General features: G+C 45.2%; 1 protein-coding gene across 1 annotated transcript in view; it reads right to left on the reverse strand.

Moving 5' to 3' along the window:
• Positions 1-27229, reverse strand: part of ccnd2a (cyclin D2, a) — a 138033-nt gene that overhangs the window by 49216 nt on the left and 61588 nt on the right. The window contains exon 2 of the mRNA XM_081699514.1: positions 10091-10142. The gene's annotated coding sequence lies outside the window, so the exon portion shown is untranslated. The remainder of the gene's footprint in view (positions 1-10090; positions 10143-27229) is intronic.

Below are 27229 nucleotides of genomic sequence, written 5' to 3' on the forward strand. Positions count from 1 at the left end.
TGCAAACATTCTAATTGATTAGCATAGCATTTAGAGCGCAAACTTTCTGCGGTTAGCCGGTAGATCGGTAGATAAGGTACTAAGTGCCAAGTTAAAAATACAATGCGTTTACTTTGACACGTATGTGACCCACTGACATAAAATTTGATCAGTGGAAAGCAACTACCAGGTCATTCCAGAAAGATGTTAAATAGTTGTCCGTTGAGGCGTTACCAGACAGAGGGCAAGGCACTGAAAAAATGGCCTGTCCAGCATAAAACTGGACATCTGGCTGCCCTGTGTCTATAATCAGGCTAATTCAGCAATGAAAGAAATTGCATAGGCAACATAAGATTATTTTCCCAGATGTGACTATAACAGTCTATTCAACATTGAATTCTATAACTGCTGGTTAATGCGAAACTAATTGTTGCTGAAAACAATAGTTAGATATGCAGAACTCCAGACACGCCAATGCAAGGCGCATGACAGAAACAGCTTTACTGCCTGTGTCTCCTGACTCCTCTGTGTCATGGGTGAGAGCTTTAACATCCCTACTGCACTTGTTTCTGTTTTTTGGTATTGATCCTGAATGTTTTCAGACTATGACTCTGGATTTACAGTTCTGTCCTGTTGGTTGACATTTTCCTGTATTGGAAAACGCTATCCAACCTCTATGGTTTGGTCATGCATTTTGAGTGTGTCAGAAAACAGAACATCCTTTTGTATGTAGTCTGATTTAAGCCTTTCACACAAGAAAAATCATTTATCTGAAACTCTGGTATGAAAATTCACCTCTATGAATTGCCACTGCACTCTATGAAATGGTTACCATTGTCGGACTGATACAACCTCAGTTCAGCTGTAGCAATTAGGATGTGGTTGTTTTAGTTTCTTCAGAAAGTAATTAGGATGTGGTTCCTTTCGTTTGCTCAGGCCTTCTCTTGCTACTGATCAATGCTGCTGGTGAGTCAGTGTGCTTGGAGCCTCGGCTTGCTCTCGCGTTTGGTGATACACCTAAAAATACCCAGTGAGGTAATGAGAAAGCCTCTACAATATTTACATTGTGCAGAGCCAGGATGGCGCAGGGCACTTTGCTAAGAGGGGGATCTTTGAAGCAGGGCAGTGCGAAAAGTGGAAGAGAGAAAGACACTTGCACACAGACAGAATGAGAGTCTGTGAAGGAAAGGTAATATAAGACAAAGAGCAAAGAGATAAAGCACAGACCAATGAAGCAGTGAAGCAGACAGAGAGCAGCAGAGGGAGGGTGGAGAAAGAGATGGAGAAAGAGAGAGGGTGGAGAAAGCTTCCAGTAAACAGAGACAGAGCAGGAGGAAGGAGAGCTGTCAGGGCTTTGACAGTGCCATCCCCACAGGGCGTGAGGTTATCTGGGAGATGAGTTTGAGATGGTCCCTCATTCCAGCTTAATGACCAGAGGCAGGAGATAAAAAGACAGCCGGCTGGAGCTGCCAGCTCGTTTATGAATGATCGGGATCACAGCACAGACACGTGGACGGATGCGCTGGGATCTGCTCCTCTGGCAGGTCAGCTGAGTTCACCCAGTGTAATGTATGTATAATGTATGTTTACTGACAGTGTACATAAACGCAGTATATCGCAAAGAATTGCACAGTAAGTACTGGCCGATAAAACAGTGTTCCAGAGCTTTCCAGTCCCGATCCTGACCTACACTGTGGCATGTTACTGTGTTTTCTGGGCCTCAGCACACTGAACTCAGCTCAACAATGCGTTACTGGTGCATTATGTGCAGGGCACATAACCGAACACACTCTGCAGGGCTACACCTTGCCCAGTACTGGGAAACTGGGGAAGATACTGTATGCTGTATACTGTACTGGATCTAATTATATCCAGCTTGATATTTGAGATTTCTTTGGCCAAATGAGATTTTTTGCTGTGGGAATGTCGCTCGTGCCAATACACTTTAAGGTCAAACATTTTTCGATAAGGTATGAGGACAGGAATGATGGTGGCCTTTCTGCAGTCTAAACACCAGAATGACAGAGAGAGAGAGAGAAAGAGAGAAGAGAGAGAGAAAAGAGACAGAAGAAAGAAAGAGAGATACAGGAAAGAGAGAGAAGAAAGAGAAACAGAGTGAGAGAGAGAGAGAGAGAGAGAGAGAGAAAAAGAGAGACAGCGAGCAGGACTGTATATATTAGAACATAACTGCTATCGTAGCCTGCAAACTACCTTAACTGATTTTCTTTGAATCTGGAAACAATTTGTGAAGTCTTGGGTGAGTAGAGTAATAGTTTAATGCACCGTCGATTAAGGCACTTGGGGCCAAAGCAGAAAGACTTCACTGGGCAGCCATGTCACAGTTGGAAAACTAGTCAATACACACCCTCAGCACCACAGCACCAGGGTACATACTCTACAGATATACAGATGCATGCACTCTTTACTAAAGATAATGGAAATAACTGGTTATGGGCCACATTCCACTTTGAGCCGAGGGATAATGATGTATGCTTGTTTGGTTTAAATCGCATCCCGCATTCTCACTGTCCCTGTCCCTAAGCCCCCCCATCAGCAAGTAACAAGGGGGTAACAAGGCAAGCAGAGGAATAGCTTGGGTCTTATCTGCAGGAAATAGCGTCTGATGAAAGTGCACTCCTGGGCCAGACCATGAAAGCCACAGCCGGGGCCACCGTGCTTGTTAGCCAGCTCCCCCGACACACGGCCTGCCCTTGATCCCAAGCCGAAGCCGGCCTGGAACGCGGAAGGTAGGCCGTGGTGGGCCGACAGAGCTGGGTGGGCTACCCGACTGCCACCCGCTCTGGGACCTGCTCCTCCCGTGTGCCGGTATGTACGGCCCAGGCCCCAGTGGAGGGCACAGGGGCTGGGAGCGAGGGGCGATGCCCGTCCTTCTCAGCAGAGTTCATCTCATCTAAGGGAGATACAGAGCAGCTGCAGGGGGCTGGGAAGAGCTCTGGAATGTGGTAGGTTAGGCCGCGCTTCATCCTTTCATCATTCCTAACTCTTCAAGCACTTCATGGGACCGAGAGGGTCATGAGGATTGCGAGCCTTGAGTTTGCATCCTTTCTCCTGGAGGGTCCACTGAGATCACATCTTTTCAATAGCCTGCTGAGATGTGCACCTTCCATATCTAAACACATGGTCACTGCTAGCCTATCCCATAATATCTACATCTGACTGCTGCTAAGCAACAATGTCTCATGGAAGTCCACAGGGTCTGGAACAACATACAGTCTGAGCTTGAATACAGTTGCCATGCACAAGCTGGGGTTTTCCTCCCTTTTAGTAACCACAAAAACAGCAGAAACACCAGCGAAGGCTGCAGGCTAAAGTCATGGCCAGTCTGGACTTGTGCTTGGCTCTCATGTGGTGTGACCGGCAGGAGGGGCTCCACCCAAGACGGCGTACGCTCCCACGCCCAGGGCATGATGCCGGGGGCGCTAGACCCATGGCTCACGCCCGACACAGAGCAGAAACAGGAAGCCGCAGGGCCAACTGGAAAAGGCCCGGGCTCGGGTTACTGCCTTTGCACACGCTCACATGTCACACGTCCTGAATACAAAAGACACAGGATACGGGCAAGGCAGCATGAGGGCTGGTGACCGGAAAGCTCACTCCCCTCTGCGATCCCTCGGCTAGGGGCTCACACGAGCTGCTCTTCCAGGACAAGCGACCAGGGCTCTGCCAGTTTATCAGGAGTCCTATTAATACTATATATGCCCCAGGGAACCGAGCAGCCCATGAAACGCTGAGAAGAAAGTCATCGATTCTTCCCACTGCGAGATCTGGGAAGGAGAAGGCCTGCACTTTCCTTTTTGGTATAAAGGTTGCTGTTATTGTTATTATTTTAATGTCTGCCTGAAGCTACCCACGCAGGGACTATTTCTGTGCCTGAGCGAGATCTCAGAGAACTGCAGTCTGGACTTCCAGAGGACCCACATATCTGGCCTTCTCTTCCCAGTCAAAGAGCCTCATCCCTGGGGAAGCTGACACTGCCTTTGCTACTTCTGGCATCCAGGAGGACTGGCTGCAGCAAGGGGACGATGCTCTAGCGAAATAGCACTTACGCTGGGTTCGAATGTTCACATTGATGCAGCAGGACGTCACAGTGCTGAAGAATCAACCCCTGTGGAATTCAATTAAATCAAATCGAATTCAGCATTGGAGAACGGGCTGGCAGTTAGCGGAGGCATTAGTCCAGATTCATGAAGCTGGGAGGAGGGAGTAAGTGCTGGGGGGAGGGACTATCCACGGGGGGCGGGACTAACCACTAAGGGGAGGGAGTAACTACTGCAGTAGTGCTGTGGCACTACAGAACTGCCGCCAGGAAAATCTTGTCTGCCTATCTGCCTAATCTAATAATCCTATATAATGCACTATATAAAGTAATTTACATTACTCTATAAAATATTGCACTCTGTAATCCCAAAGGTCCTCTGCAACTGGTCTAAGTATTAGAGCACTGGACCATGGATCATATACTGCTAGTACATTTGGCTGCATTGACATAGAGTTGAACTGGAATTTAAAAAAGGTTATTGACCAGCAATTGTGCTAAATATGCCCTTGGTCTTTAACTGGAATTACCAAACATAGCTTCCACTGGTCACACATTCACACAAGTATATGCGTGCACACACACCCACTCACCCACATATACACAAAAACGTGGTCTGGGGGAGGAGAATTTATCCACCTCACATACTTAAATGTCACACACATACACACCCACAGACTCACCCATGGAAACACACACACACACATAAACACACACACTCACGCATGCACACACACACACACACCTGCTGCAGGGTCTGTGGTGTATGTAGAACGGGGTGTGTGTGGGTGGGTGTGGGTGTGTGTAAGCAGCATTTGCTTCGGCACAGGCAGAGTTGCAGCAGGGTTCTTCCCCTCTGGGAGCTGGCTGTCATGATCTGGTGCAGCAGTGCTGCAAACACACAGATGTTTCCTTTTTTATAAGCTGCTAAACCAAAGTCGCTCGACTTGCAGTACAACAAGGGCTCTCACCGCGCTTTCCTGACTCTTTCTACACTTCCTGTGAATGGTCCAATCAGAAGGCCAGCCTGCCAGCTGCTTCCAGGACCCAGGATGGGTACAGAGTGACACGCAGTTTCGTTGGCAGGATTCTTTAAAGAAACTTCTTTGTCATAAGTCACAGACTCTATGCAAACTGGACTCAAGATTGCTGCAAGGCTACAGGAAGTGATTTTTTTAAAAGCGTGTTTTGAACTCATCCCTTTGGCCAGGGTTCGCAGTAGGGAAAGGGATGTACTTGCACATATAAAGAAGATGACATAATCCCAGGAAGGGCTTTATGCTGCTGCAGTCCACTATAGCTGCCAGAATGTGTGTTCACTGCCTGTACTGTAAGGTTCTGTGAAGGCCCTGTTTAAGGATACTGTTTCCTCTCTAAGGCACAAATAAGAGTCTCTTCCTCCTAAAAGAGAATGAAAGTCACAAACTGCCACTTATGTCTCATCATTCACTTTCACTACATCCCTGGCAAGACTGATGGATAGGGAAGTGCTACTCTTCAGGCAGAAATCACACACACACACACACACACACACACACACACACACACACACACACAAACACACACACACACATACACACACACACACACAAACACACACACACACACATACACAAACACACACACACACACACACACACATACACACACACACACACACACATACACACACACACACACACACACACACACACACACACACACACAAACACACACACACACATACACAAACACACACACACACACACACACACATACACACACACACACATACACACACACACACACACACACACAAACACACACACACACACACACAAACACACACACACACACACACACACACACAAACACACACACACACACACACACAAACAAACACACACACACATACACACACACACACACACAAACACACACACACACACACACACACACAAACACACACACACACACAAACACACACACACACACACACACACACACACACTGTTTACAGACTAGATGCAGAGAGCAAAGTCACTTGTCATGACTGCTAATTTCTTCAACATCCATAACACCATTAACAAAAACTCCAGGGAGCATGTAATATGGAACCTTTTAATTAAGTTGTAATGCACACTAATTTGAATGCATCAAGACTCGGGCCTGAGAGACAGATAAAACACACACACACACACACACACTGTTTACAGACTAGATGCAGAGAGCAAAGTCACTTGTCATGACTGCTAATTTCTTCAACATCCATAACACCATTAACAAAAACTCCAGGGAGCATGTAATATGGAACCTTTTAATTAAGTTGTAATGCACACTAATTTGAATGCATCAAGACTCGGGCCTGAGAGACAGATAAAACACACACACACACACACACACACACACACACACAGATAAGTACAATAAAGAGGAGGCTGGGTGACATATCTGGACCCCAGTGTGATCCAACCCCAGATCCAGGCACTGCAGACTCCTGCACGAACGTGCTACTGAGAGGAACTGGGGAGGCAGAGGAACTCTGGACATGAAGCTCAGCTGTGGCAGACAGCTGCAGCGGCTTCAAACCAAGAAACCGAAACGCGATCAGAGCCCAAAAGTGTGCCCTCACAGTGGATGTGCTGAGTCACCTTCTCAGCCAAGGATTCTCATGATAATTAACATGAGAGTTTTTAATCACACACGCGTGTACACAATAACATACATGGACACACATGTACACACATCTGTGCATAGACAAATACAACCAATCTGTAAATGTAAAATTTAGAATGTAGATGCTGTAAATATAGAATGTGCTCCAACAAGATCAAAAATGTTAAGTGTGAGGAAAACTAAAGAGCTTTAAAATAAAAAATGAGGTCCAAATCTTATTTACAGACCTTAGTGTCTCTTTCCTTATTATAGTTCAAACACAGAATCTCGATGAAGTTTGATTTCATGCTGCTCACGTCACTATCCAGAAAAATGGTGTACTATATTACATGGTGTTGTGGACGTCCCCTACCAAAATTTACAATAAATTATTGTGAGGTTGGAGAAATAAAGGGAGCATGGTTTTGCCATGAATGGCACTAAAAATAGAATGGAAGGAAACCTCACATCACATGTGAACATTTACAGGAATTCAACTGTAATATGAGTTTCATTAGTACAGAAAGAAACATTTTTAAGTATCAGATCAGTTGTGATACTGGATGAGGATGAGCAACTTTTTAGAAGGTCATAATCTCACAAAAATTAATATTACTAAGAAACCAGAGTAATAGATTTGCTAATGTAAATATTGCTATGATAAAAAATAATTGTATTGCACATATAAAAATTTAACAGCCTGACAGTAACAAAATACTAATTACAGGTTGGAAGCAGAGAGCAAAGTAAAAATTGTGACTACTAATTTCTTCAAAATCCATAAAACCATTAACCAAAAACTCCAGACAGGATGCAATCTGAAATATTTTAGTTTAGTTGTAATGCACACTAATTTGAATACACCAAGAATCAAAACGGACAGAAAGATAACACACATACACACATCCAGCCTCTCTCTCTCTCTCTCTCTCTCTCTCTCTCTCTCTCTCTCTCTCTCTCTCTCTTACACACACACACACACACACACACACACACACTTTCTTTCTCTCTCACACACACAAATACACAAACACATGCTTGCTCTCTGTCTGTCTGTCTGTCTGTGTCTCTCTCTCTCTCTCTCACACACACACACACACACACAGAGACAGACAGACAGACACACACACACACACACACACACACACACACACACACACACACACACAGTGCTTCATCATTTTAATTGTACATTCGGCAGTGAAACTGAGAATTGAAAACACTTAAAGGGAAATTCCTCCAACGTTCAGAAAACTCATAAACATTATAATACAATTAAATGAGTACCATAAATATAATAAACTTCGTCACTATTTCTTATTACAAGTACATTAGCATTTTTCAGGAACAATCCACTGCAACTGAACTCGGTTACCCATAATGCCTAGCAAATTCATGCCATCATAAGACTGGTACCGTGGGTTGTCTAGAACTTATCTTTTTAATATGATTGTAGGCATTTTTAGAGACATACCTTTGGCTACTGTAGTGCATACATTTTTGGTGAAGGACAATTCTTTTCTCAGTGTCACCTTCTAAAGGTTACATTGAGTAACAGATGTTTGTGGAATAGATTTACTGATTACAATTTAAAGTGTGTTTTTCTAAAACATGGCAGCTTCTTTGCTCTGATTGGTCCCTCTCCTATGGAAGTGAAGCATGTACAAATGCGCCTCAGCCACCTTACTGCACCTCTGTGTCTAATGACCTATCAAACTCCCAGTCTATGTGGAGCGCTCGCAAAGCTGACAGCCACAGCAAATTATGATAATGGAACAATGGAACAAAAAAAAAATCAGTGACAACAAGAGACGTTCCCAGTGAGAAGTGTCCCCATGCATCTCACACGCTGTGATGTTGGAGGTGATTTTCTAATGCAACACCTTCTGCTGTACTGAAACTACAAGCACACTCAGACACTGTATTTGGTAAAAACCTAAGTGAGATGGCTCAGTAAAAGCAGCTGCCAGAATGAGGCAGGGGATTAGACACTAGCCTTGGGCCGGGTGACAGTCAGATAAACAAATCCAACAAACAAACAAACAAACAAACTCCTTAATCTGTAAATTCTATAAAGACTGACCGAGCTGGTTCACATCTCAGAATCTTTTCCACATGCTGTGGCATGAATCATCTGGGGCATGTACCCCGGGAAAAGGGCTGCCCTTTTTAAGGAGCACACACCTTCCTTAAGAAGGGAGCTTTGGCCAAATCAGAAGAAAATTATTTGAAAATGTGTTCCGCTCATTGCAATACAAGCACATAGAAGAAATGCTAACCTGCTAAACAGATGAACTGATCCGCATAAGAGAAAAATGCATCATCCTACTCAGCTACTGCTACATATCAGGGTTCTGCCATTTGACCCTGAAATAGCAGATGGGCAATGAATCACAGCTACACTTCTCTGACTAATCACTCACTTCAGTTCATTAGCCCTGAAGGATAGCAATAGCTGAAGAGTGAAGCTGTGCACTTAACTCTTTGTTGAGGGTATGTGTGTGTGTGTGTGTGTGTGTGTGTGTGTGTGTGTGTGTGTGTGTGTGTGTGTGTGTGTGTGTGTGTGTGTGTGTAAATAATTCTGGAATTGAACTAGAGATCTAGTTCTAGTTCTACTTTCCTACTAGTAAGGAATGAAATGGGAGTATGGTCTAAGATGTTCACGTGAAAACAACGTTTACTAGTCAAAATGTGTTATTTATGTGTTTTGCAGAGTTGGCAATCCAGGTAAATGCTACATGTATTCTTTTGCTTTCATTAAAGAGAATTTGTTACATAATCTCCCAGTTATCACAAATCATAATACCCCCAATTATCACAAATCATAATCTCTCAATTATCACAAATTATAATTTCTCAGTTATCACAAATCATAATCTACCAATTATCACAAATCATAATCCTCAGTTATGTGAAATTCTAGAGGCATTCGTGAGGGCTTCAGTCTGATAGTACACTTAACACCAACCTATCTAATCTTACATGAGTATATGGATTTGATAGAGACTACAAAGCACTTCTGTAAATTGCTCTGGACAAGAGTGTCTGCCAAATGCTGTGGATGTAAATGAGGCACCCTTCTAAAAGGATTAACAGTACAAACAGGCAAACACAAACACTCCTCGTCCATAACACACATTTAAATCTGAAGACCCTAAAAACATCCCTAGTTCAGCAGTAGATATTTGCAAATTTATGACATCTTTCTTCTCCTGTGTGATTAAGGACAAGCCCGATGTGGTGTGAATCTGGCCAAGAGTGCAGGCCATCATAGTTACGGCCAAGGAAGCAGGACAAAATTAATTTTCTTTTGATTAAAAAAGCTCCTCAGGTATCAGGAAAGGAAGCTTAAAGAGTCAGCATCAGGGACAAAGCCATCCCAAAACAACCAGGTGTGGCATGTTGCCACCCACCACCTACCTACATGTCTGGAGCCCCGCCCTCAAGATGTTGCAGCCCTGAGACATCTGTCCTGCAATGACACAATCACCCACACCATTAACACCAGTCTTATCTAAGCCTTTGCTTTTCATTAATTTCACTCTTCACCTATGTTACCCCACTTTGGTTTTGGCTGTAGTGTAAGACTATTAAGTCCAAAGGGGCATATACTGAACGTAGCTTGGGTTTTTTGTTCATGGAAAATCTACATCTTCTGTCTTTGACCAAAACTAGTGGAATTCCCTTAACGGTGGCCAGCCCTTGTTCCAGAAGAGAGAAATGCCACACTTTAAGACCCCTGTGCTTTTTGTCCCAATTTGGTCTTGTGTAATCTTAGAAATGGTCAAAATGGAAAAACTCAAATGCACAGCACTGTACAATGAACTGAAGCTTTCCAAAAACAGAACATTTGAGTGTTTGAGCAAGGACTGAATTAAAGGAAAGTGAATTAAATGAACCTAAGAAAGATAGCTAACAAAAATGGCTTCACAAACAGTAATACTGGAGTGAGAGTAACACAATGTTTAAAATAAATTTTATTATAAAAATGGAGCAATTTGAATTTCCCAACAAGTACATGTCATTATTATTCACAGCCACATCACTGGAGATACCAGTCTCCTAATTAAGACTCCTCCCCATTCTAAAACACCTGAAACTATTAAAGAGGTTGAAAAATCACATATTAATACATCTGTAAAGTTCAAACTGCTTTTCATTTTCCAAATCGCCTCCATTTTGAAATCCTACAACTTGTCAGTCAATTATAGTGATACCTCTGATACCTCATAGCATTGATTATATAGATTTACAAACATTCTCTCAGATACATCTCATCTTTGACTGGCTTTTTTTTTGCCAAACAAACTCCTGGAGCAGGTCACGCTCCCTGGAGGTCATGGTCCCTAATTGGCCTGAGGAAGGAAGACAGAGACCACGTTCAGCTCACTGGGGAAGAAAGCAGATAAGGTGAAAGAAAACCTGAAAGGTGAGACTGGGGTGGTGACGGAGAAGGTTGGAGCCCCCTGACACCAACCGACATGCGAAGTTGTCAAAACATGCATTTCAATGCGCACAAAGTTTAGCAGCAACAGCACGGGGGTTTGGGAGGGGCCAGAGAGGTGTCGGAGCAGGCCCCGTGCCTCAGAAGGCAAGGAAGTGCCACAGCTAAACCGAGTAAGACTCAGGTTTTCCCATTGTTTGCCATCCATTTAAAGCTCCTCTATTACCACAAAAATAAATCTTTGAAATCTGAGCTCTTGTCCCTGAGTGCGTGTGTGTGTTCATGTGTGTGTGTGTGTGTGTGTGTGTGTGTGTGTCTTCACACGAAAGCACTTTTAAAGAAGCCATGTGATTCACTCATGAATGGGAGGATGTACATTTCTTTTCTTCATACATACAAAAGGTTGTTAAAGGCAAACAGAGCCAGTCACATTATTGATTGACTACAGGGTTTGTCCATGTAAGGTGCCTTCAAAGCGTGTGAGTGGGCATGGGAAGTCGCACGTGAGACCGTACACGTGAGCACATGTGCCACTGCCACTCCATAGCTTGTGAAGACGATTAGATCAGCAGAGCGCTATGAACTGCTACATGCTTCTTTTACACCTAGTGATTTCAGCTGTTTCCACTCATCGATCAGAAGTGCTGACTGAACGAAAATCTTGCTGTGGTTTCGTGTTCGGCTGTAAGCGTGAGGTCGTTACACATGTTGAAACGTCTGAAGGTGTCTGCTGACTCATGTTTAAGTAGGCCTGGAGTTTGCTTGTCGCAGTGTGGTGGGCTAAACACCCTCATGCAGTTTGCACCCTCTGGAAGTCTGCAGTGCACCCCAGCCTGCTGCTACAGCTGTGGGGCAGGGTCTAGCAGGGATGGGGTAGCAGGGCTGGTGTGGCGGTTGGGGGTTGCCTGACAGCTTGGGCAAGTTGTGAAACATACATGTCAGAAGGGGAATTTCTCCAGAAATGGCAGATGAGAACCTGGCTGTAGCCAATGCAATGCCGTCGATCAAAAGCTTCAGCTCCTGAAAAGGATTCTTCTTGTGATCTTGTTCATGATGGACGGTTCTATCTGTTCTTCATAAGTGAAGCATCCAAAGGATTCATTGTGTCTTCATTGTATGTTCAGTGTAAACACAAACAACTGCACTCATGCCTGACTGAGGCTACAGGCATTTTGTTATTGACTCAAAACATGATGGATAAAAAGAGCACTTTCTTTTCTCTTCACAACTGGAACGCTGTCTGTTGCATAGGTCTCTGTGTGTGTGTGTGTTGAGTGAGGTGAGGTGTGAGTGTCTTCCAGGTTGTTTAAAGGAAGGGCTGGCAGTGTGCTTTCAAAGAAGCCAATCTCCCTATTCACAGAGTTGCTTTGATATGGAGAAAAAAAAAGCTGAACAAACAAGTCTGATGGAGGCAGTGCGGTGGGTGGAGGGGCTTTACAGGCACAGGGGTGGAGGCAGAGTGTTGGGTGGAGGGCTTTGTAGGCATAGAGCCTACCGGCCCCGCAGGGCTGCCCTGCAGGAGGACACTGGCATGGTGGTGCTGGATGGTGGTGGCTTGGAACAGGAGATTAGGTGAGGAGCACCTCCTCCCCAGGCCCTTGGGGCAGGGGAATAGAATCGGAGCACCTCCTCCCCAGGCCCTTGGGGCAGGGGAATAGAATCGGAGCACCTCCTCCACAGGCCTTTGGGGCAGGGGAATAGAATAGAGCACCTCCTCCACAGGCCTTTGGGGCAGGGAAATAGAATAGAGCACCACCTCCACAGGCCTTTGGGGCAGGGTATTAGGAGAGGCGTGCCTCCTAATACTCTGCCCCAAAGGCCTGTGGAAGCTGTGCCCCTCCTCCCCAGGCCCTTGTGAGGGTCCTCTGTTATGTTCTGAGCAGCCCCCACTCCTATGTCTACACCTGACGGCACCGCCTTGGTGTGGCTTCTGTAGCCGGCAGGAAACACGTGAGGTTTCACCTCGTCAAAGTAGAGAGGAGAGGGAAAGAAAACATGTGGGACGATATCCTGAAACAGGAATGAATTCTTCCATACTGCTGATTCTCGTTTACTGCTGAACAACCCCCTGCCCCACACGCTCACTTGTCTGGTGAAAATCACACTGCCAGACCTAGCAGGACTGAGAGATGGTACACGGTCAGTGGCCTTGACTAGGAACTCCAGGTTAAATAGCTTCTCTTTGTACTGCAGCTACTTAATTAACAGGCTACATACAGCTGGGAGATGCTCAACTCCTCAGCAAAAATGACCTGTAGCAATAGGCACACAAACACACTCTCCTTCTCTCCCATACACAAACAAACACAAATGTTTGCTCTCACACATAGACACGCAAGCACATTTTTTTCTCTGTCTTTGTGTCTCTCTGTTTTTTTTCACACTCACGGCAGTTCTGAAGGGTGGTGACAGGTGTGGTGGTGTGGGGTGTGTGGTGCTGTTGGTTTGTGGTAGAGTGGAGGGTAAGGTGGTGTTGGTGTGGTCGTGTGGGGATTATTCAGGCGTGAGTGTGTGGTGGTGTGAGTGGATGGTGGTGTGGAGGCGTGAGGTTGTGCTCGTGTGGGGAGTGTGGTTAGGCTGGGGGTTGTGGTAATGTTGAGTTGTGCTGGTGTGGGGGTGAGTTGGTGTGAGGTAATGTGTGGGGGTGGACATTCTTGCTGTCTCGTCCCTCAGTCCTAATACAGCACATGGCTATGTAGCCCCACCCTGGTCCTTTTAACCATGGTTAATGGGACATACACAATGTACTGGTGTGCTCCAGAGCACAGACCCTCCTCCATGCAAGGACCACCACAGCAGAGGTTTGCATGGGCATAGGGCCCGCAGTGCCGGCAGGCCTGCTTGAAAAGCCCCTCATGAAACCAGAGAGAGTTGTGCTGTGAAGTACATGTCAACAAAAATAACAGGATCTTCACATCAAAGACAAGAACTTGGAGGAGATGAAGGATCATGAACTGGAATTTGATCACACATATCTGAGGGCTCGCTCACACACACACACACACACACACACACACACACACACACACACACACACACACACACAGAGAGAGAGATAAGTAAAAAGGATGGACCTCAGTCCAAGATACCATTATCCTTAGGAGCTCTCTCTTCTTTATGTCAGTTGTGTTATCCTATTTGTTTAGCAAATTCTGCTAATATCTTTTATGTTCTTGATAAAATGAAAGTATCACTATTTCTCTGACTTCCTTGTCAGACGGAAGAGCAAGGGTAAAGAGTCACTGGTGCGGAGGTTGGGTCACAGTGGAGGTGAGCTGTCTGTTTGTCTGCCTCTCTTTCCTGGACCAGTGCAGTTGAACAGACCCCCAAGCCATGTGTTTGTCAGCTGTGCTGGTTGCACATACTCTTACCTGCATTTGGTCTATAACTGAAAAGACCAGCAGACCTGGGAGCAGAACTGTAAACTCAGTGATCCTTTGTCGAAGTGCTGCTCAAACATTTAAACGAATGATGCTTGTGGCCGATACATGAACGCTTCAAAATAATCCAATATTAAAGCAAGAAAGCTGTAGCTACCAACCACGGAGGGAATGGCGAGCACGCTCTTCCTTTTCGAGCTGCTGCCGTGCAACACAGGGCATCTGGGCGCACTTTAGCTCGTCCCTGTGATCAACAGCCGATAGGATAATGCCACCATGGCAAATTCAACACTGAGATTTTTCAAAGGCAACTTTTTAAAAAATTGTTATTATGTAAATACAACTCCTGGATTCCCTTCTAGCAAGCTTGCACAGGCCAAGCAAGCAGAAAATACAGCCCAGCAGATGCAACTTTTATCAAGGGCAGCTGGCATCGGAGAAAACGCATCGCGCTTTCTGTTTATTGGGAGGCTTCTGGCAATAAAGCAGGAGCATCTCGGTTGATGGAGGCCTCCGTTAGCGGAGTGTGTTTGTTAGGAAGCCAAAGCCGAAGCTGGCAGGTGAACAGGGTCGCCACGGTCAAAGGTCACCGCGTGGCTCCTGAAGGGAACAGCTGGGGGACGCTAGGTGTGGCAGCCGTCCAGTCTGTAGCAGCGAGTGGCAGGGACCACTCACAGGCACGGTGACAATGCCAAAGGAAACATAACCTTTCCCACGGAGCCCCAGTGACCTGCAAAAGACCGGATAAAATGCTCCTGCTCGACCCTGTGTGTGTGTTCTTCACATACCTTAATGTTTCATGCATGTTGGATGAAGTTCCCACGAACCATGACTTTGCACTGTGTGTGTGTGTGTGTGTGTGTGTGTGTGTGGAGCTGGTACCTGCGGGAAATCATGCTTCTCTCTCCCTTTCTCTCTCACACAGGTATGCTTCTGCTTTCTGTTCCCCAGGTCTGCATGCATCAACCCACCCGATATTTATGCCTGATACGTCGGTGAGGTATATGTCACGAAGGCCAGATGTCGCATCGCGCACGGTTTGGACGGCCTGGACGCATCACGCGCGGTTTGGACGGCCTGGACGCATCATGCCCGCGCGGTTTGGACGGCCTGGATGCATCACGCGCGGTTTGGACGGCCTGGACGCATCACGCGCGGTTTGGATCACTTCCCTCTTGTCCTTAACCCTCAACGCTGCAGCTGTGATCCGTTTTTAATGTCACTCCTGCCCTGCCTCAGGCCCGCCTTCCGTCAAGCTCCGCCCACCTCTCTTCCTTATCTGCACACATGCACTGCAGCCCACAGCTGATGTTGTTAGGATGCTTTCAGTCATGTTCTGCCAAATCTGTTACCTGCAAAAACCAGGTGCTTTTAAAGCATGGATGCAGGTGGAGATATAAACTACAAATGTCACCACAGTGCTCTACTATCTACAACGCTTTCACACTGAGAATTGTTACCGTATGATTTTTGCTGAAATGTGAGAGAAAATGTGACTGTTAGCATCAGACAAGAATCTATACACAAAATGGCCAGCCAATCTAGAAAGCCTGCCAATCTAAACATCTGTTTATGCAAAGGGACAGAAAAGAGAACAGTGACAGTGAAGCACACACACACACACACACACACAAACACACACACGCACACACACACACACACACCGAATCAGTGGCTCGAGGGTGGTGAGAATGGCGTGGTGCCGGAGGAAGGTGCAGGCAGTTAAACTGGACACTCAGAGCTGAGTTCTTCATCTTTGGCTCAGTTTTATTTTGGGTCCTCATAATTAGCATCTCATTCCTGTCAACTGCCCTCTTGCAGCACTGAAGACACAACCGTGGAGGGGCCACTGAAGACACAACCGTAGAGGGGCCACTGAAGACACAACCGTGGAGGGGCCACTGAAGACACAACCGTAGAGGGGCCATTGAAGACACAACCATAGAGGGGCCACTGAAGACACAACCGTGGAGGGGCCACTGAAGACACAACCGTGGAGGGGCCACTGAAGACACAACCGTAGAGGGGCCACTGAAGACACAACCGTGGAGGGGCCACTGAAGACACAACCGTAGAGGGCCCGCTGAAGACACAACCGTAGAGGGCCCGCTGAAGACACAACCATAGAGGGGCCACTGAAGACACAAGCGTGGAGAGGCCACTGAAGACACACCCGTAGAGGGGCCACTGAAGACACAACTGTGGAGGGTCCCTCGTACTTCACGGACAAGTCTATGCCAAAAATGATGAGGCAAACAGGTGCTGGAGGCCTCTGGGACAGACTGTGATGCACTCTCCCTGGAGACAACCCAGTGAGATCAGATGCATCTGACATGACTATGACGAGCAGGCTCTCAGAAGACCTTGTGATACATGGGCATTAGCAAAGTGCCATTATAGGATGGTTAGTGTGTATCAATATATATGAGCTGAAGGTATTTCAATATATATGAGCTAAAGGTCCCTATTTGGCTCTAATGCATGGTGGTTGTGCATGTGTGTGTGTGTGTAAATGTGTGTAACATTATTTAGAATGTGTATTTGAGACATTGATTAATTACCCAGACTCATTCAACCAAATCAACACAGTCATCCGTTCTGCTAAATGTACTTTAGTGGAAAAAACACAAATATCCCCAAAGCAAACATACCTCGGTTGATGCCCTGTCCTTCGAGACCTGACTTTAGTCTGTAATTTGTTAAGTGTCTGTATTTGGAATGGAGCTCCCCATGATCCCGACCTGGATTACAGTGGCATTCAGGTGGTTTCACCAAGCGGCTCCCATAATCCTCCCCTCCCCTCCGCTCGCCTGCCCCTCTCTTCCTGCGTGGTGTTTGTGCTGTGGTGTTCAATCGCCTTTTGTGTCCTCTACGGGTTGAGGGTTGAGGAGTGTGATGATTAACACCCCCCCCCCCCGAACAGAGCATCCCTGTTACCGTTCAAAACTGCAGTTTAAAAAAACATTGAAACAACTTAACACACACACACAGGCCGCTAAATGCCATGCCTACCAAGTATGCATATTCACAAACCATTGAGGGTTTTTTTTGAAGGGTGGGGTGGGTGGGGTTTGTCCTTAGGTGATGATGAATGTTGTAGTGGTGGAGTAATTTCCTTTTTACTAATGTTTCACTGCATGATATAGCACGGAACAATCAATTCAAATAAAAACTCTCTCCTTATGAATAAATAATATATGCCAAATGGCAGTTCTGTTGTCTCTTTTCATTTTTTTCTTTTTCTATGTTCTTTCATTCTCTCTTTCTCACTCTCTGTATGACACACACACTCACACACCTCTTTCTCATATACACGCGCACCACACCCAACACAGAAGGAAGCACACATGGACGTGTGTGATTGCGCCCTCTATGGGTTCCTGAAGCGAGAGCGGGTTACCTCTCCTGAGACCTAGCCACTGGAGCCCTGTTCACGTACACTGCTGAAAGTGCCTGCTTTATCACAAGTTTAATTCTAAGCTTAATTCTATACGATGGGCTACTGTTCAATGAGAATGTGGGACAGCAGATGAAGAGAGGTTTAAAGTGCTCGTGTGCTTGTGTGTGTGTGAGACAAAGAGGCTCAGCGAGGAAGGAGTGTCAAATCGGGCGTGTATGTGTGATACAGAGAATGAGAGAAAGAGAAAGAGAGATAAAACAGGGGGGTAGAGATGGAGGAGTTAATGCCTTATTCCTTGAGCAGACTGACACCACTGAGTTTACCAATATATCAATATATCATTAGACTAATTATCTAATTATCATTAGACTATCATTTTAGAATTTGCGAAATGATCCAAAATAAAATGTAAATAATACATCATGTAAAACTTATGGACACAAACACAATTAAGTCTTACATTTATATTTGTATCAATGTATGGAATGCATTTTGGTTGTGAGCATGGGCAACCGGACTATCCTAGAGATGTGATAGCTTTTTACTGTATTATGACTACGCAAAAGTCCAGATGATAAAAGTAAAAAGTACATGAGCATTCCTGGAATGTCAGACCTCAGAAATAAAAATATTATTTATAGGTGGTTAACAGGCTTCCAATTCATACTTTACAACGTCCTGTCATTCTGAAACGTCATATATGAACATTTGAACAAATACAATTAAGCATAGAGTTGATATATCATAGATATGATGTACCAAAGAACCCAGAAGGTGGATGATGATTCAATACAAAGTACATCAAAAGTGCAACACCAATATCTAAACATGATTGCTTGGAGTTTCCCCAATGAAGGCTTTGTACATTTACTGAACGCTTCACTCTTCCTGGCTGTTGGATTTATATTAAGATGAATTTTAAAAACTTGACTCATGGATAGCTGTTGTTTTTTTGTTTGTTTGTTTTGTCTGGTTTTTTTTTTTTGTATTTTGCTTTCATTTGAGCAGTGTAATTTGAAGTAATAAATGTTGTCCATGGCTCAATGCACTGTGTATTTACATAACTAAATGAACTAAGAAAAACTCAAATGAAAACGAGGCAACTGCTATCCATACATCAAGTGAGACTGTTTAGTCATTTGGTGACTTTGTTTACAAATAAGGTGTTGAGTATGTTTTCAGTGGGAACAGGCTAGGCTCACATCTGGCATTTCTCTCCATGTCTGCCCTAGAAACACATTTCCATTGCAGAAATGCAGCAGTTAAACCATATGCTGTAATAGTTTCAGTAGTTCAGAATTTCAGTAAGATTTTCAGTATTGCTCATATGTATTGCACTCCCCAGGCAGCCTGTTTGCAAATATGCATGACAAGGTCCTTTTTTCTTTTTTTTTGCTGTCGGGCTGCACTTGGAATGATGTGGCAAGAGATGAGAAAATAAAAGTCCCAGCCCCGCCCATTTGGGCAGCAGCCCTGCCCAGGTGGGCACCACCTAGAAGGTCTGACTGAAGACTATGGCTCCTCCATAACCAGCAAGTCACTGAAGCAGAAAATTGCCAAAAGCAGAACGTAGTGCAAAACCTCTGCACCAGCACTGATAAGAGCACACCCGCAGATGAATGAACTAATGTCCAGTTTAGACAACTGCACTTCATAAGGGTTACACTGAGGATGCTTACAATACTGTAATGACAAATTACCGAACTGTAATGAACTTCAATTCTTACAGAATGCATTGAAAAGAAAGTATGTTGACTGCAAATTCATCATCATTTTCACAGTAATTCCACATTCAATGTTGTATTAGCACAAACCAACCAAAGCTCATTCTAGACCTCACCAGTGTTTGCCTGATGTTTTATTGTATCGCATCCAAATGTGTTACAATCAACTATAAATACACTCAATAAATCACCTAATTGTTATTATAAATCTGCCTTGTACTTGTTTGACATACTATTATCTCACCAAACTCCCTAATTTATAAATAATCCTCTTAACCTTTGCCTTCAGCTAATAATAGTTCTCTCCCATCCACGTCCTGAGTTCACCCCCCCCCCCCCCCCCGTGTCTGAGCACGCAGCAGCTTAGGAGGGCGGGCTCGCGTAGGCTTCTGCACCACTCACTGTGATAAGGGAGAGGGGACCGTGCGCTCTTATCAGCTGTGGCGTGGGGGTTATTTCCGCCAGCACCTGGTGCTGGTGCAGGAGTGGGCCCCGCCCACCGTGGTGCTGCCCAGGGGGTGAACCAAGTGCTTACCACTGAACATGTGACTATGTCAGTGGGGAAACCAAATGCTGCAAATGATCTCTTACCTAATCGTCAACGGAGCTTTGGAAAACACTGTAATACTGTGACCTCAGGTGCAGCTCAAGACAACTGGCTCACACAACACTGTAATACAGTGAAATGAGGTACAGCTCAAGATAGCTGGCTCACACAACACTGTAATACAGTGACCTGAGGTACAGCACAAGACAACTGGCTCGCACGAGTGTTTTGGTCAGTCTGAACAGCAACCAAACAGACTCCAGACCAGGCTTAGGCTAAAACAACATATTTGTGCTCGTATGAACCTTATGCAAAGCTGGAAAAATTACCTTCATTTTATGCATCAGATGCACCTCAATAAGCAGTTTTTATTGCCAACAAACCAGACTTCTACTACATATATGTTTAGAAAGCACTAGCAAGGCGATCCACTTTTCAACAGAACAAACCACTGGAGCAGCAACAGTAAACGCATCAGTAAAATCTGCTAACAACGCTAACATGGGTTGGCGTGGAATAAAGCCAGAGGAACCAGTTACCAACTCCGAGGTCCTGTCTGTCTGCACGCTGGCTTCATTCACCACTAGCCACAGTGGAATGGGCTGGAGAAGCTGTTCTGACTAAAGCGGAACTGTGCTGGAGGTTTGTGTCAGGCTACGTGAGGTGCCCTGAATGGACTCGGCTCAGTGATTCATTCAGAAAGTTGCTATAGGAACACTCTACTCAGACCTAGACCTAAAAATTATCTTCTCACACACATCTGAAGCTTTAAATTGAATCTGTGGAGTAGTTACGTTTGAGTCATAATTCTTGTTTTGAGTAAAACTGTGGGCTGCTATTGGAAAAGGAAGAAAACAACAAAATGAAGTAAAAGAAAGTTAACTCTTAACGAGAATAAAGCTTGCGAATGTTTCTTTTGACTTTTGTCTTTCATATTTTGCAGACAGAAAAGAGAGAAGGGCTAAGGGGACCCGACCACGAGGACATGTGCACTGCCGCCCAAGCGTCCAACGTTCTGCGGTAGCAAACTCGTGTGGCTCAATAGGTGCCCTTGTCACATGCAGCCCAGTGTACAGTGGGACGACTGGAAATGGGTGGGACTAGCGTTTCATACTCTTCCTAAAAAAAGAACACTATCACTCGCTGCTAAGGCTCTGGCCACATCCCCCGACCCAGTCAGGTGTCGGCACGCCGGATCCCGGCCGACTCCCCCACTTCTCCTCATCTCCTGTTCAGGAGGCACTCTTTTTCTTCTCTCTTCCCTTTCCTTTCTTTACTTTTTTTAGTGAGCTTTCCCTGATTTCTGCAGCACTCTACCTTGGGTCTGCCTCTTGCCCCTGGCAGGGCGGCAGCCTCGAACAAAGGAATACAAGCAGGGTCTGTGTTAGTAACAGGTACCATCTGCATCTGGTTAGCCAGCACCGGGGTCCTTGCATGGGATTGGTGAAGGCCCCCTCAGCGAGGCAGCCGGAAGAGGCTCGCCGCGGCCCCCAAAAGCCCTCGCTTTGGAGCCCAGCGTCTGGAAGTGTTAATCATCTCTGTGTTCTCCCAGCCCTGTGCTGTTTGCACTAGGCAGTATAACAAGAAGCTTTGTTTTAGATAAAAGTTTCAAGTTATACTTAGCCTTTTTTGTAACTGGACACAGTAACAGGCTTCCCAAGTACACAGTAACCTCAGTTAAAGGCTACATTTGTTTGTTTGTTGTTATTTTTGAAGCAGAGCCCTCAGTTCTTCTCAAGCTTATATTAATTTGATCTGACTTTATTCAGCTCTAATGTTTTTTCGTACTTTCATATGTAATATCTGTTATGAAATGAACTTGCCTCTACAATTATTCAAGATGCCATATTTAATTGTTAATTTAAATTGAATGAATGAATGAATGAATGAATGAATGAATGGCAAGTTGTTCTGGAGAGCTTTTGCTCTCTTCATAACCTCATCCATGAAGCATTTCAGATTTTCTAATCTAGCCTGAATTAGTGCCATTCATCTTTTTTTCTGGAAATGTGCCCTTCAGAACCCATTCTGGACCCATTTATTTGCACAATGTACTTGAGCCTGAAGAAAGTTTTATTGATGATTGTAAAGACTCTGCTCAAGATTTGCTGTCACCTTCCCCCTTACACTGGGGAAGAACCCAAAAGATGTATCAGCTCACAGGGATCTTTTAAGTCTACTTAACCCTGTTAGTCAGGAACACATCACCACCCCCAACGCTATCTGTCTGCATGATATATCTCATCATGCATCTCATAGCAGCAAGCAGCGAGCTGTCCTAAGAAATGATGCCCTAATAATTCAACAGTGATGCGGGACCTCCAGTGTTTCTTGGTGCTGCTGACAGGAAGTAGCCCATCCTTCTTCCTCCCGTCCCATTTCTCCTGCAGGATTCAACTCGGCATGTCACAGAAAGGTCATGTCACAAGCAGAAGGCTGATTTATCCAGCCATGTGAAAATGGTTTCTGTTGTTTAGTCACAGGACAGGAAGCATAGCTCCTGTAGACAGAGAAAAGAAAAGAAGAGAAGAGAAATAGAAAGAACAGGTGGAAAGAAAAGAGCAAAATTGGTGTGAATTTCAGCAAGTTATCAGATAGTACATTTTATTCATGTTCATTCTGATCTTAATCCAAAGTAATATAATTCTCATGTCTTATCGTTCATTTTAAACATAACTGACCAAAATTGGTCACATCTGACCATACAAGGTCTCTGGTTTGTGGTCGATCACTGACGGAACTATAGGAGCACAGCGGAAGAGGCCGCAACGAGAAGCTCTTGGGGTGAGCGTCATGTTATTGAGATTAGGAGCCATGTCCACAGCCACGCTCTATCAGGCCTTGAGCACTACGGAACGCTGCACGAGGGGCGTGGCTGGGAAGACATTGTGATAGCACGTTCCTGAAGGTCCCAGTCATTTCCTACTTAACCCATCAGGGCCCACACAGCCAGCCAGTTATCATGTGCTGGCAGAGGAGCCGTCCTCTGTCCTCATGACAACGGGTTAAAGAAGACCAGAGGCGAGAGGAAGCAAACAGTACCATGTGTTTCTTATCACCAGCTCTTGGAGCGGAACGCAACCATGAGTGGAGGGCAACCCGCAGGCTCTGGAAGCTGTCACTGAGAGACCTTTCCTCGCGTCAACAGAGTACATTCACCTGGGAAGTTCCTGCTCAACTTCCTGTCTAACGGTAACTTGCCCAGGAAGTCCAGTATGACGAGGCTGATCTGCCCATCAAAAAAGCCACCGTTTACTTCATATAGGGACAATGTGCAATTAGCTGTTTAAATATAATGCATAGGTGTTTATGAGAAAGCAGCGTGAAACCACCCAAGGTAACAATAGATTCATTTTCCATTTTATATTTAGAGGTATTTCGATTGTTCAGTCGTTAATCTGTTACTGAGGAAAGAGGAGCTTTGATCTCAAAAGCGAAAATCCAAAGGGACCCAGCCAACACCTAATGTCCCCTTGATGCAATGCGACCTGCACCTCACTTCTGCCTGCAGTCCTCAAACCATTCAGCTCCAGCACAACTCACAAAATCTCTTCCACAGCTACTGGTTTAAACTGGATCAAATAAATATTTCCATGTTATGCAACTTAAAAAATGTAACACCCCCACCCCCCCCCACCCCATCCAACCCCACCCCCCGGAAAAAAAAAAAAAAAAAAAACCTCAAACAGCAGGAAATAAAACTGCCAGAATTGAAGAATCCCTCTTTAGGCAACTTTAGCCTGAGAGAAGTGTCGTTCTCGGGTCAACACAGCCGGTTTTTTTCCAGCCACTACAGTGGCCCAGCAGTTACGCAGAGCATCCACATCCGGGGTCGGCAGCCACCAGGGAGAGTGCAGCGGTGGGAGGCTGCTCTAGATGAGGAACAGCGCAGAACAGCGGGATGGCTGTCAGGCCCACGCCAAGCAACGCTTTTGGAGTGTCACAGCTCTCCTCAGATTAAGAGGCTCTTCTGCTGCCCTCTGTTCAGGCCTGACTCGCACTGTGCCTCTGGCAAGCACTACAAACAGCGCACCACCCTGTCTCTCCATCACCCTGCTGTAGCGACGCATGTGGGTTACAGCTCTCAGTCCAGGATGACCGACTGAGGTTGGTGCCGTTAGCACACATGCACACACAAACGTGTGATTTCTCTGACTTGCATGTGTTCACACTACTTCTGACCCTGCGTGTCAACATGGACTTTGTGTCACATACATCAGCGGACTTATGTAATGAGCCTGAGCCAGCAACAGCAACAACAACAACAACAACAACAACTTCACTGCTTGTTTGACCCTGTACATGTATATATATATATGATGTATATACATGTATATACATGTGTATATATATATGATGTATATACATGTGTATATATATATATGCTGTATATACATGTATATACATGTGTATATATATATATGATGTATATACATGTGTATATATATGATGTATATACATGTATATATATATATATATGATGTATATACATGTGTATATATATATGATGTATATACATGTATATATATATATATGATGTATATACATGTGTATATATATATGATGTATATACATGTATATATATATATGATAGCATTGAAACAATACTAAAGTTGTGCATACCAGATCAATCAGAGTGAATGAATCAGAGATTCATGTAAAGGGACCACAGCAATATAATGTAGAATGATTTTCTTTTTGTTACACTCATTGTATGATTCTTGTAACTAATTGTACAAGGAAAGATATTTTCTCAGTTTTACCTTTACACTGGCAAATCATCAGTGATGAAGCAATGTGTGATGTGGGATCATATTTATCAAACATCATACTAAATGTTTTATAATAGTAAAAATGTAAAATTGCCAATCTTCATTTTCATACAACTACATTCATACTACACCCAGGGGAACAAATGCTTGGAAAAAGATCCAGTTAAATCTAGAGTACAGTTGTCCTCTAGAACCTCACTTCAGTTGTGCTGTGCTGGCGGCTTCACGCCAAACTCTGAACAGACAAAACAATCAGACATGCCGGGTGCTTCAGAACAGATGCTGTCTTTGACCAGGGTTCAGCCTGTCACCCAGTCACGGCGAACCGTGAAGCACCTGCGCTGCCTTTGGTAATGCGGACCCCACCGGCCCCTCTCGCGACTCTGCACAGTGCCTGGCTCGACAGGACAGCACAAGTTCAGTGAGTTCACGTGGGTAAGACGAACGCAGAACCACGGAAAGGCGCGAGGGCTGGGACGAAAGCGGATGAGTCCTCCCCTCTGTTGCGACGCAGTCGCGTAATCTATTTTCCTTGGCGCATGCTAAATGAAGTCATAAAGTGGTACTAATGTTTTAATTTAGCTCCATGTGTCGGGCTGGGGAGAGGTCCACACCACCCGTGCCAGCCCCTACTGCTCCGCACCACAGGAACAGTTGCTCTGTGGCTGGACCAGAAAGAGAGAGGAGAGGCGGAAGAGGAGGTGAAGAAAGGGAGTGAGGCAAGGCAGGTGGCGGAGGTAGAAAAAAAGAAGAAAAAATGGAGGAGCAGGAGGAGGAGCAGGAGGAGCAGGAGGAGGCAAAAGAGCACAGAGCTTTTTCGCCCCGAATGCTTATCCTCACCACGCGGCTGCTAGCCACGGGGACGCGTTGCATTTTCAAAACCCGCCCCAAGCGCTGGGAGAGCATCGTAGAAGAGAAAGAGAATGAGGAAGAAAAAGTTGAGAGAAAGATCGAGAGAGAAAGAGGGAAAGAGAGAGAGAGAGAGAGAAAGAGAGAGAAAGAGAGAGAGAGAATCTGCCTATCTGTGGGTCTGCTGGACTCAGCAAGTTAGTGATTACTGATTAGCCAGTCGGGTCCAGCGGGGAGGCCTGTCTGTCCTTGGCTTGGGAAAACAACATGAAAGAAAGCCGTCTGTTTTGCGAGGGGGACTTGAAAGCGCAGTAGCTATCGGGGACATGAGCCTTATCAATGGCCCGTGCTCTAGAGCTGAGCTATATGAAGCAACAAGGGCCCTGAGTCTCCGCCGCAGAAGATAACTTGCACATACTTCAGGCCCTATTTGCATGAACCTGGGCAACGGGACAGAGACCAGAAAGAGAGGGAGGGGAAAAATGTATTAAATGAAAATTGAATTAGAGAGTGGGCAGGAGCGGGTGATGGTGCCAGCCGCACTCCAAATGCCCGCTTGAGCAGCACGGCCAGGGAGCCTGGCACGGGGCAGCCATCGTTCCCGTTCCAGCTCCGACACGTCTGCTCTGTCGAGCTGTCCTCGGGAGGGACACAGGGGAGAAAGACACACACATGGATTCGGGGTCAACAGGTGCAAAGCAAAATAGGGTTGAGGAAGACTATGAGTGCAAATTAAGGAGACTTTATAGCTAGTAAAACCTTAGTGTTCTCAATAGACGCAGAATGATAAAAAGAGCAAAGTTCATTTAACTACTAGTAAGAGTCATTTCATGATGAGAAAGCGGTGATTTTCGTGAGCTTATTTTGTGAATAGATCTGTATCATTGCCGTGGTATTTTGAAAGGGTACAGTCAGTCTTTTCCATTGTCATTACATTATATTGGAAAAAAATTCAGGTTCACGACATTATTATGGAAAACTGAAGCCTCTGACAGAGCAGAGTCAGAACAGACCATTTTCTTCTAATTATGTTCCACAAAAGGCTAGGCTGTCCTGAGTCTACAACCCAGACACAGAGGTTTGGAGAGGAAGCCCAGGCTCACTGGACTGCTGCACTGTGTATTCTGACACCAAGGTCAAAGTGTGTGCTAGATTTTGAAGCCTGCACAGCCCTTTGCTGTCAGGACCAGCCTGATCTTCAGACGCTTCCATGGGCTTAGCTGACAGACTGGCACTCTATGAGGAGGCCAAACTCTTTCTAGGAGGAAACAGAAAGACAAAATATGGCCTAAGTCCCTTGCAGTTGCATTTGCATAGTGCAGAAACAGCTTACCTGGACTAGTAAGTGTACAGTTACCTGGATGGCCAGAATTCAGAAGTTTAAATTGCTCAAACAGAACTATATCGAAAGATACAAGATACCAGACATACCAGGCATGTTTG

The sequence above is a fragment of the Electrophorus electricus genome, chromosome 16 (genome assembly GCF_041902795.1).
Source record: "Electrophorus electricus isolate QZ-2024a chromosome 16, ASM4190279v1, whole genome shotgun sequence".
NCBI lineage: Eukaryota > Metazoa > Chordata > Actinopteri > Gymnotiformes > Gymnotidae > Electrophorus > Electrophorus electricus.